The sequence below is a fragment of the Theobroma cacao genome, chromosome 3 (assembly GCF_000208745.1).
Source record: "Theobroma cacao cultivar B97-61/B2 chromosome 3, Criollo_cocoa_genome_V2, whole genome shotgun sequence".
Classification (NCBI taxonomy): domain Eukaryota; kingdom Viridiplantae; phylum Streptophyta; class Magnoliopsida; order Malvales; family Malvaceae; genus Theobroma; species Theobroma cacao.
Window position 1 is genome coordinate 17,329,187 of NC_030852.1, and position 10,917 is coordinate 17,340,103.

Here is a 10,917-nt window from a genome sequence, read left to right on the forward strand (position 1 = left end):
GTGCAGGGTGAGTGTGCACTTGCCGATGATGACGGTGGTGAGGGAGATGGATGCTGATACTGCCCGTGTGCACGATGTGGGGGGATGTACATGATGGCATTATCTATGCACAATGTGGGGGGATGCACATGAGTTGGGTGAGACACGATGACTCCGGCTATGTACACAATGTGGGGGAATGCACATGAGCTGGGTGAGATGGGGTATCCGGCTATGTGCACAATGTGGGGGGATGCACATGAGCTGGGTGAGATGTGGTGGTATACTAATTGATATATGCTTAAGTATATGTATATGCAATAAAAAGATCATGACTATAATATGTGATTATATGGCATGATGAATCTTGAAAATTTCCCATTTACTTGTGAATTGATTTTATTGCAAAGAGAAACATTCTGTTAATACTGCCTTGCTTGGATGATTGCTGGAAATTTCCTCTCTTTCCAATTTCATGCTGAATATGGTTCCTTCATCATTAAATGATTTAATAACCAGGGGTTAAATGGAGGGATTTTTAATAAGAACTTGAACTAAGTTGCATCGTTTTCAAACTTAAGTGCATCATGATTTCTAAACTTTCCTTAACGTTGCTTGTTCCCTTCTTATGTTCACTCACTGAGTTTATACTCACGTTTTTAAACTTCATGTTTTAGGTTTTTTCTTCTGAGTCAAAGGTGATTGGATCCTAGGACGAGGTGTTCTTCCCTATCCATTGCTCAGTAGGTTTACCATGACATTAGATGTTAGCAACCGTGCCCAGAGTCACTCCGCTGACGGTCAAGATCCAATTGATTGTATATGAATACTTGATGTGAAATGTTAAGATTCATTTGTTAATCTACATATGTATATAATGGTTGTTGATGCCATTATGAATGTATGATTGGTTTTTGTGAGTTGTTTTCAAAGGTACTATATTTGAACACTACGAATTTTGGATTTTAAAGAAATGTGGATCAATGTGTAAAGTTATATAAATAGGCTTGCTTGGGCTTAGTAGGCTGAGCTCATTGGGCCCTTGCACTGGTCATGGCTCGAAAATTGAGTTATGACAAGTAAATTGACAAAGTTCATAAAGTTAATGAAGTTGGCGAAGTTAAAGATTGTAGGAAGATCATAACCCACCTCCACCTTTTTCTGCACGGCTTAACCACATTAAAATCTCTCCCTATACACCACAAGGTTGTAAAGGAAATTTTAATAGTTATAAGCGTAGTCCAAAATTCCAATCTACCAACGGTAGTATTAGGAGAATAGACATTAACAAGAACACAAGGTACATGAGTAATTTTGATACTGCCTTACAGTCTAATGTACCTCCCAGATATTGTGGTAGCTCGTAATTCAAAAAAGTCATTTTCCCACATTGAGATAAAACCACCCAATGATCTTGTGGCCACTGACCATTCAGTCTTAAAATCACCCTTACACCATAGTTCTTTAAGTAGGAAGAAATCAACTGTATTTCCTTCATTTCTTGCAGAAAAATAATTTGAGGAGCTTGCTTGTTGATAGTGATTGGCCCTTTTACCATTATGTGTCTCTTTTCAAATGAAGAAGATTTTTTGGTCATAAATCTTATGATTTTAATGATGAGATGGCTTTTTAGGTTTTTTGGTATAGGATTCGGGTTTGGGGTTTAGTGACTGTGGGAGAAAATTTTGGCTAACTATTCTCGTCGGCTTGATCAGTTTAGAGGTTGGTTGTGGTTGTGAGACCTTTGTTCTGGTGAGAATACAAAAGGTGGTCAGTGTTTGACAAGGGCTATGCATGGGCAAATCACGAGAGAGTTGGGTTGGTTTATTTTGCAAGTGTTGTGGTGCAAACTAGGCCTACACTTGGGGCTTAATTTTGAGTTTTTCCTTTCCTTTTCAAGCCCACCTTGGAAAGATGCGTAAGAAGTTTTTTGCCAACCTTAACCTTGTGTCTCTTTTCTCTTAGACATGGGCTTATCCACACAAAGGCCTCATGATCATCATCTTTTCGGTAGTTGAAGTTGGCCCATGAGTAATCATGTGAGTTATCATGGGGTTGCCTATTTCATTCAAGGTTGACCAAACAACTTTTGGTCTTGAGGGGTTTGTCCATGTCTTAAGGGGATTAAATAAATCATGGGTGGGCTAGAGGGGTGCACTCCAAGGGTGGGAGACATGGGCCCTTTTTCAGCATCTTAGGAGCTGTTGATTTTAGGGAGTCCAGAGGAGATTTAAAATGTTAATAGCGTAGGGTTGGGGGCAACAGAGTTATGGCGTTTCCCACGATTGGAAAGTGGGGTTTTGGGCTAACATAAAGTTCAGGTACTTGAAAATGCAACGGGTTTCATGTGGTTGACTTAGTTCTACGAAATATAATTCTCGAAAGGAAAAGAAGGCTTAAATCAAACATTTTAATTACAAGGATCGATCCCTTTATGGTAGAAGTAAAAACAGAACTCAGCCAAAGGTACAAGGATTGATCCCAAAGTTTTCAAGATACATCTATATTGGACATTAGCTAAAAGATCCCTTGCTACCAGTTAAGAATCAATTTTAACCATCTGAGCGATCGATCCCTCACTCACAAAATTTTGAATTTCAAGTGCAAGGATCAATTTCATGAAAGAAGGAATTGATCCCAAGGTATCCATTAAGAGCAATGAAGGTAGAAATTAAGCAAGGCAACGACTTTCTTCTTGTTTAATGCTATAGAATGGGTTTAAATGGAGATTGCAAGTTTAAACAGACCAACTCTTGGAATTTTTTTCAGAAGAACAAGAGTGGAAACAAATATACAAATTGAGATCAAAACTGTTCACATTATTCTTAATTTTTCATAGCATTTGAGCTTTCATTGTAATCATCTTGATATTGTCTTGCAATCACTAAGCAAAAATTACCTACTAGAGGTTTTTCTTGCTTGTTTAGTTTGTTATACATTCAAATCATTGAGAGTAAAAGTGCTCATACCTTAGCCTTCAAAATGTAGTGTTAGGGGTTCTATATAAGCCTTTGAAAGATGGAGAGGTTATACCTCAACCTTCAAAAGGTATTTGTATTGGTGAATTGAATAATAGATTAAACTCCTAATCAAGCAAAAGGAGAGGACATAGGTAGCAAAAACATGAGTCGAACCTCTATAATCATGTTTGCAAATCTCTCTACCCTTTACTCTTTATTGTTATTGCATCCAATTTTCAGTTGAATTTTTAATAAATTTTTACTATTTTTATATTTGATAAATTTTTGTTTAGAAGTTTATCTCGTTAAGAAAATTTTTAAAAATCCAATTAACCTTCCTTCTTGAATTATTCAATTTAATTGAGCTAACACTAATCCTATTAAAACTTTGCCTTTTCATAAAGTTCTGAACAATTTAGAATTCTAATCTCATTCAGGCCTGAATTGACGAGTATCTTCATCTATTTAGGACTCCGAATCTGAATAGGCTTTGACTTGTGCAAAAATCTTTTAGGCGTCCTAATCTTATTGGGTGTTTAATTGCACTAATCAATTACATGTCTAACTTAACTATGATTGGTCCACAGCTGCCCAGAAGATCGGTACCTCTCATCCCTAACCTCAAAAGTCGAAATTCTCAAGCTAAGGAGGACGTCGACTTGGTTACATAAATTTGTCTGGTTCGGGTGGTTTGACCATGCACCTCAGATCGATTTTTCTTGAAACTCTTGGCCATGAGGAGCTAGCCAACGCTTTAGACTCGAGCCCCGATCATGGAAGTCCTCAATTATGAAACAATTTCGCAATTTCTCATGCTGTCAAAAATTCTAGAATTCTGTCTAGCATGCGTTCTTGAAAATTTGAACTAGCAAATAGTAATCAAAATCAATCAAATTTAATCATAAGTTTTCTCTATATGTTAATGGCATAATTCATGATAGCAAATTTAATTTAAAACAGCACATTTTTTAAATGTGCAATTAAAAATATTTTTAATGACACTTTTTTTTTATGTTTTTTAGAACATTTTTATATATCCAACTTCATTATATAAATGTTTAGATGCATTATAAATAAAATGTAACGATAGAAATTACATGTTACACTTTCTTATGTTACTACTAAATGTGAAAAAATATGAAAAAAGTGAAGTTAAAAATTTAAATAGTTACACTTTTTAATATTTTACTATACATAAAAATACGTCGCCTAACAAGTGTAATTAAAACTTAGTGATTATGTATCCCATTGGTCAATTATATAAGGAAACAATTAAAACAAAACAGGATAGCAAATTTGAAAATAAATTTTCAAAACATTTGTTAAAAATCTTTTCAAAATCTTTTGCACCAAATTAACATATAATCAATCACAATTGAAATTAATAACAAGTAAACATGAAATCCATATTACATTAATCAAAGGAGACTTTAATACCATTATCGGGGAAAAAGCATGCAATTATATTACATGTGCAACGAAAAGTAGAATCAAACTATGTTTAGCCTTAACTAGAGATGGATCATAATACCTTCAGGTCTTTGAATTACAATCACAAGATTTTCAAGGATGATAATTATTCTCAACACTAAGCTTTTGTTGTAGCAAATCACAAGTTTTCCAATCGTAGAGTCTCCAATGGTGTAGAGTCTCCAACGGTGATCCACAATAATGTCTCTTGTGAATAACTCCATAGAAGATAGAAATTGTTTATACTTACAAAGGCTAGTGTTAACTAGGGAAAAGACCTTCAAAGTTCTCTCTTCTTAAGGAGAAGCCGAAACACATCCAAATCTTCAAGGGAATATCAATAGACTATAAACTGAAATGACGATTTGTAATTAAATGATTTTGTAAAAGTGAAATAAATGAACAAAGGATAAATTTTTTTAGTGAAAATTTTAAATTTTGGAAACAAATAATACTCCTTCCATCCTATATATGGTTTTTGATTTTGAATTGCAAAAGTTTTAAAAATTTCAAGTGTAATTTTAACTTTCATTGATTTAAGAAAAGAAAATGTGTAGTTATAGTTAAGGACAATAAAAGAAAATAAGAATGATTATGTTCGACTTTTCAAATGAGACATTGATTTGAGAAAACCAAGGATATGCAAACATGAACAGTATATCAGATAGAGACATTATTATTATTATTATTACATAAATAACATATTTTCAATTTTTTTAATGTTGAATATTTAATTAAACTACGAAACTAATTCAAGACACTCTAAATATAAATATCAAATGACTGGGTGGTAACAGTTAACTATAAAAAATTATATTGTTAAAGTGACATTTGATTTTATTCTAAAATAATCATGTACAAATATAATATTGTACATACTCCACATTTTAGTGTTAATACAATACTAACTCAAATATAAAAAATAAAATAATTTAATAATTTGAACATATTCAATCTCAAACATGTTTGGTGACTCTAAACCAAAATAGAGTTTACGTGGGGTGCAATAATCCATGTGCCAAATTGACTCAAAACCCATTTGTTTTTTTTTTTTATATTTTTTTCTCAATTTTTAAACTTTCAATTAAAGGCAAAAAGATAAAAAGGCTCAAAATTTAATCATTTAGTATTTTTATTTAATTTGAAATTGGAGTGATCTTTTATTATATTTATTAACATAATTAAAATTAATTGAGAATAAAATTTATTATTACTTACAAGTTGTTTGAAGTTTAACCACTACAACATTTTGAGATTTTAGCTGCATTTTTTTATTTGCAATTAGATTAATGCATTTAAATAACACTTAAACAATTTCATTTAACTACACTAATAAAGTGTATTAAGCAAACAACACATGTTTTTTTTTTCTTTTGTTGGTGGCAGCTGAGGGATTAACAAAAAAATTAATTTTTAATTCTATTTTTACCCAAACACTTCTCTATACTCTTTCCCTTAATTTTAAATCATCAAAACCCTCTTTTTTTTTAACCAAAATAAAAAAAGAAATTTGAATTTCTAAATTTTCTTATTCATAGCAACAAAATCATTTCTCTCTCCCTTTCTTCAAATCGAAATTTCTTGAAACTTCCTAGAAATTTCGTTTGCCTCTAGGTTTTTTCCAAGCTTTTTCTCTTCTCTTCTCTTTTCTTCACTCTAAGGTTTTTGAATTTGAGAGAAATTTCGTTACCATTGAGCATGAAGATAGAGGTTCCATGGAATCGGAAGAAGGTGGCACTAGATGTGGAGGGATGATGTATGAGTTTTGTATACAATAAATAATTTTGCTCTTTTCGTAATCGTTAACAACTCAATATAGTTTGGTTAGTTTAATAAATTTTAAGATAAAAATATGATTGAAAAAAATTATTCTTTAAAAAAAATTAACAAATAATCGTGTAAATGCAAATGATATTATAGTTTTATCTTTACAGTATTATCTATCTTATTACTAACTATTTATTCTAAACTTGAAACCCTTAATCCAAAATAATCTAAACCCCTAGATAGCTTGATCCAAACTGCGCAATTGTCACCTTCAGTTGCAGCTTGGTTAACGAAAGTTGTCAATTATTTACCCAATACCATATTGCTGGGCACTAGAAACCTTACAAAAGATGAGGATGAAAAATCATAGCAAATGCTAATTGAAATTGATTTTAATAATTTATTAAACAAATGCAAGCATCCGAGCATTTGATTTATTGATTAATACATAATCTCTATTTAAAGAGCAAGTTTGAATCCCCTTCCTCTAATTATTTTAAATATATATATATTAGACAAGCACAAGCTTGGCAATTCTCTTCTTCGGTGAAGCTTAAGCAGTGTTTTCAAGAAACGAATAATCGGTGTAGCCAACAACGGGATCTGATAGGCAGTAGGTGCTTCTGTTGTGCTTAGTCAGAGGAGCATCAAGCTCAAATCTCCTTGGCAAATCTGGATTGGCTAAAAATAAACGACCAAAAGCGACAAGATCTGTGCGGTTCTCAGAGATAGCTTTGTTACCATCTTCTTTGTCATAACCTCCAGCCACAATGAAAGCTCCCTTAAAAGCCTTTCTCATGGGGAGAAGAGTCTCGGCACATTCAAGACTTTCTTCGGCAGTTTTCATTCTTGGCTCAACCATATGGCAGTAGACTATACCATATTTATTCAATGACTCTGCCATTTAGACGCCTAATGCTGTTGGATTGGAGTCACCTGAATCCAAGTAGGTTGCAAAGGGAGACAGCCTGATTCCAACTCTATCTGCTCCTATCTCATCGGCAACCGCTTCAACTAATTCTAAAGCAAATCTGCAGCGGTTTTCTAGAGACCCACCATAGTGATCTGTTCGATCATTGATATGATCTTTCATAAACTGGTCAAGTAGATATCCATGAGCCCCATGAATCTCAACTCCATCGAAACCTAAACGAACCCAAGGGCAAATTTAGCATTCAGGTAAAGTAACAACATCAAACAACAAGAGAGGAGAATTAAAGGAAGAGCTCATGGTGGTGGCACCTTCCTTCTAAGAGGACTTATGCCAAGATAACAAATAATTAATTTAATTGTTTTGAATCCAAGGGTTTACTTCTTTCGCACATATTTTCCTCCTACTGCTTGTCCTAATGACCGATAAGTAAATGCTTATATTGACCATTGGCCAACACAGTAAGAAATCAAAAGGCATGAATTCTGAACTTGTCGATTTATAAAGAGTTACAGCGGTGCAGTGAAGTTTAACTATGCGGTTTAAGTGAGATAATTGCAACACCTGCACTTTGGCAGTATTGGTCATTGAGTTCACTCTTTTCGCAGAATTGAAATGGTTTAGAGTTCTATTATGTAGTTTTATATTAGAGGCCGAAAAAAAACTTACCAGCTTCAATAGCATTCCTTGCAGCAACTCTAAAATCATTGATAACTAGAGGGATCTCGTCTGTCCTTAAACGCCTTGGTGGTGAGAATTTTGCAGGTTCTGTTGCATTTGCTAGAACTTGGGGCATCAATTGTTTGCTAGTAGAGGAGACAGGAGCCTGCCCATTTGGCTGATATTCTGTATATATTGTTAGACAAGTGATACATAATTAATAAAACATCTGGTTGAAGAGATTATAGAAGGGAGGGTAACAGATTATTACTATCAATCCTTGCTAAAACCTCAACTTATAAATAAAAGGTCCCTGAAAGGCCAAATTGGCTTTCACAAACCAATAGAAGAGAAGACACTAAGTAAGGAGGATCAAAAACAAAAAAAAAAAAAAACAGAATTGAAAATACTCACCATAAGTTGAAGCCCTTCCCACATGCCAAATCTGACAAAAGAAGATCCCACCTTTTGCATGGACAGCATCTACAATGGGTTTCCATGCCTCAACTTGCTCTTTTGACCATATACCTGGCGTGTCTTTGTACCTTTATACGGGTAGAAACCAACTTTTAGTTATATATATTGAACTGATACAAAAATTACAAATACAACATATAATATAAGTAGGTGAAAATTGGGTGGGACGGGTTAGATTACTTCAAATCAGGTCATTTTCGAGTCAAAGGAAATTCGGATTTTTTTAGTTTGACTTGTTTCGAATTTGGATATTTTAGAGTCAAATCATCTGGAGTTTGTGAACCCTCTCTCTTTGTATATATATAATATAAACTTTTATAGGTTGTAATAATAAAAGAAGTTGATAACTAAATTACCCTCGAGCTGATTCAGAAACCACAGTTGCTTCGGTTATGAGAAGGCCGCCCTTGGTGGTTCTTTGGGAATAGTATAAAGCCGCATGTGGCTGAGGAATATTGTTATAAGATCTCTGTCTGGTCAGTGGTGGCATTACAATTCTGAGAGACAAAAAGATAAATGATAAAATTCATCAATCTACCAAAATTGAAATAGAATTACTTGCATCTGTCAAGTGCTATGATTAGTTCCCTTTTCTCTCATTTCAATTATAAAAATTTAGGAGAAGCAAAAGAAAAAAGTTGAAAAGGAAAGAGATTGTTACCTGTGAGAGAGATTAAATCTGCCCATTTTGAAGGAAGTGAGAAGAGGGATAGTAGAAACTCCATTTTCTTTATCTTCTTGCAGCTGGGTTTGTGCTCGAACTCCCATGTTTGTTCACGAAATAACACAACACTTTGGGTTTGCTTGTGGTTAATTTGATTGCCACCTCCAACTTGGTTTCAAGAAAGGGTTTAGATAGCTTTATAGTGAGATCAGTGAGGTGCCATGAACATGGAGCAGCCAGTCTGCAAGCACCAACGTCAGCAAAATGGCATCCAAAATTTAAAAAATCAATTCCGTTGTTTCCTCTTTCCTTTTTTCTTTCGGACAACATCTAGATAGTGTTTGGTATTTTACAATGTAATGTGATTATAAATAATATAATTGCAAGCAATGTGATTGTAAGGAAAATAGCATTACAGTATTTGGTATACAAGCAAAATAATTATTAAAATGCAAGAAAGATAATATTGCAGAGTTTGGTTTACAAGTACTTTATTGGAAATGTAATGTTAATTTTCAAAATTACCTTTATTTATTAAAATGTAAGTTTAATATATTTGTATTTTATATTATTAATTTTTATATAATATCATCTCTTAAATATATTTTTAATGTCATATTTTATTTTTATTTTTATATAACTATATTTTTTATTTTTTTAATATAATTTTTATATTATATATTTTATTTAATTTTTTTCTCTTTAAAANAATTATTATTTTATTTTATTTTAATTTTTGATTTTTATGTTATATATTTATTTTAATATTTTGTTATTTTAATTATAACGTTATAAAATATTTTTAACAAAGTAATAAAGTTGAAAGGTAAAAGTATCTTTAATAATATTACAGAGAACAATATAATGTGATTGCATTGATTTTAAATTACAATTACATTACATCTCTTAATTATAATTTAATTATATTATAATATTATATTATAATAATTTATTATAAAATAAATATTATAATTTAATTTAATTAAATACATTAAAAAAAATATATTCTCATTTCTCTCGTTTCAAATGCTACCCTAAATTCTACCACGATATCGTGATGTCGTGTTGTGCTTTTACATTCATTCCGTCAATAAATTAAACAACACCACGTGATGAAGTGACTATGACTATTCAAAGCACTGCCTAATTAGGCTTACTCGGCTACGCGACTGTCCATCTGGCACAGTACACGCATGCAAAAGAAAATTAATACTATATAATGTCCTCAACAAACACGGCGCCACCTGACCATGTGTTAAGCCGTCAATGGTTCCTTTCTAGTCGCTTTGAACACTGCCACTTCCTCTTAGGAATGCTATCTTATGGACCCAATTAATTCGGTAATTCAGTTGATTTTCGCTTTGAATTTGGTTCATGTTAAGTTTTCCAAATATATAATTCGTTTCAATAGATTCTGGAAAGTAAAATATTCGGGTGTGCACACGGAATCTTCCTTTCGACATTAGTGAGAATTATTTTATTTTTTATACTCCTTTGTCTCAATCACTAATTGAAGTTTTTTTGCTTTTTTTGGATATTTAATATTATTACTTTTTCTGCATTACAATTTTTTTTTTTCATAATATTTTTTCATATTAAAATATATTGAACATTTATATCATTAAAATTTTTAAAAGTTTTAATGTAAAATATATTACAATAAAAAAGTTGTTTTAATGCATCATATCTAAAAAAGACTTCTGATTTATTCAGAAAAATTCAAATAAAATTTTATTTTTTTATTATATTTAATCAAGTTTATGTAATTTTATTTTAAATCAAAAAAATATTTATACTTTTATTTTGAAATCATAATTAATGATAACGTGGCATATTAATGTAGTATGATAATATGATCATATTATATTTTTCACCTTTAATATCAATGCTATAGTAATACCATATGGATATAAAATAACAAATAATATTTTAATTAATAAAAATTAATCAAACATTAGTTATAAAAGCTTATTTGACTTAAATAAAAATATAAAGACCTAATTCAATGC

The 10,917-nt window shown here is 31.8% G+C and overlaps 1 pseudogene; it reads right to left on the bottom strand.

Moving 5' to 3' along the window:
• LOC18604611 lies at positions 6,605-9,056 on the bottom strand (annotated as a pseudogene).